This window comes from Aythya marila (genome assembly GCF_965140915.1).
Source record: "Aythya marila genome assembly, contig: HAP1_HAP1_SCAFFOLD_158, whole genome shotgun sequence".
In the NCBI taxonomy this organism is placed as follows: Eukaryota; Metazoa; Chordata; class Aves; order Anseriformes; family Anatidae; genus Aythya; species Aythya marila.
In genome coordinates this window covers 1,185,307-1,187,374 of record NW_028136675.1, presented here as the reverse complement: position 1 = coordinate 1,187,374, position 2,068 = coordinate 1,185,307, and positions in this window count along the sequence as shown.

The window sequence follows — 2,068 nt, the reverse complement described above, 5'->3', positions numbered from 1 at the left end:
ATGGCAGGAAAGTGAAAGCAGAGTTCTGAGAGTGCCTTCCCTACAGGTATTCTCTGCCTTGGTCTTCCCTATCAATAACCAACCCCAGAGATGTCCTGGGGGTTCTGTTGAGCTGTGAGCAGCCGGCTCCAGTGTTATGGTTTAACCCAGGTGGCAGCTAAGCATCACTGTTCGCTCATCCTCCCCCCTCCCACTCTGGGATGGGGAAGAGAAACAGGAAAATGAAGCCTGTGAGTTGAGATAAAGACAGTTTATTAAGACGGAAAATAATTAATAATAATAATAATGACAATAATAGTGTGAATAATAATGTGTATGAAACAAGCAATGCACAATGTAATTGCTCACCACCCATTGACTGATGCTCAGCCTGTCCCCGAGCAGCCAGCCCTCCCACCCCCACTAGCCACCCCTATATATTGTTCAGCATGATGTCAGATGGTATGGAATACCCCTTTGACTAGTTTGGGTCAGCTGTCCTGGGTCTGTCCCCTCCCAGCTCCTGATGCATGCCCAGCCTGCCCGCTGGCAGGACAGAGTGAGAAGCTGAAAAGTCCTTGGCTTAGTGTAAGCACTGCTCTGCAACAATTAAAACATCAGCATGTTATCACCACTCTTCTCATCCTAAGCCAAAACACAACACCCTACCAGCTACTAGGAGGAAAATTAACTCTATCTTAATTGAAACCAGGACACCCAGGAAGCAGACTCCCACCAGCAGGACCCTTTCCTGCCCTGCTGGGGGGACCCCTTCCACCCACAGCTTCTCCCCGCAGTACCCCAGTCAGCACCCTGTAGGCTGAGTGCTGAGCCTGGTAAGCGGCAGAGGCCCTGCCCCGGCACACAGCCCCTGGGACACAGCGGGGACCCTGCTCTGCACCACAGCCCTGGGCACCACCACTGCACAGCCTGCAGCCAGCCCTGTGAGAAGGAACCCTCATGTTCTATCCCTCTGACAGCTTATGTAGGTAATCATTAATCCAGGGAACATCCCTGTCCTCCACAGTAGAGAAGCCCGCACAGCCCCTGTGACATGTCCTATCAGCCATGGGAAGTGGCAGCTATAGAAGAACCCTCTAGGATTCTGCATCTGCCTGCTCTCTCACAGACACTTACCATGTTAGAGCTCCATGTTAGAGCTGTGAAGATTTCTCCCTTTGTTGAACGCTGACAGGCCTGGGGCATCAACCATGTCTCTGGGAAACCTCTTCCAGTAGTTGACCACCCTCACAGTACTGAAATCTTTCCCAATGTTCAGTCTGACCATCCCCTATGTGCCATTCCCACACACCCTGTCAGTTACCAGGGAGAAAAAAAAATATCGTCACCTCCCTCTCCAATTCTCCTTCTCTGGAAGTTGTCAGGAGCAATAAGGTCACCCTGCAGCCTTCTTTTCTTCAGACTAGACAACCCAGGTGTCCTCAGGCTCTCCTCACAGGACATGCCTTCCAGCCCACCTTTGCTGTCCTCCTCTGGATGCTTTCAACTCCACATCTTTCTTCTATTGTGGAGCCCAGAACTGTATGCATGATTCAAGGGGAGGCTGCACCAATGCTCAATATAGCAGAAGACTCACCTATTTTCACCATGTGGGAATTCTGGGCTTAATGCATCCTAAGATGCAGTTTGCCTTCTTGGCTGCCAGGGCACCCTGCTGGCTGATGTTGAGTCTGCTGTCAAGCAGCACCCACAGAGCCCTTTCTGCCGAACTTCTCTCTAGCCACTTGTCTCCCAGTCTGTGCTGAACCTGTGTCCAGCATTAGTTTATCCCAGGTGCAGCACCTGGCATTGTCTAGGTGATCCTGCTAGGCAGAGGGATTGGACTGGATTATCTTTAGGGGTCCCTTCCAACCTAAACCATTCTGTGGTTCACGTCATTGCTGATCACCTAATGCTCCAATCTATCTAGACCTCTCTTCAAGGCTTCTCATCCCTCCAGGAAGTCAGTAGCATGTCTCAGTTCAGTTCATCTGAAAACTTGCTGAGGATGCATTTCATTCCTGCACTCAGATCACGGCTAAAAATATTACAGATGGATAGTAACTCTGCAGAAACCTCCCAGGTGGGC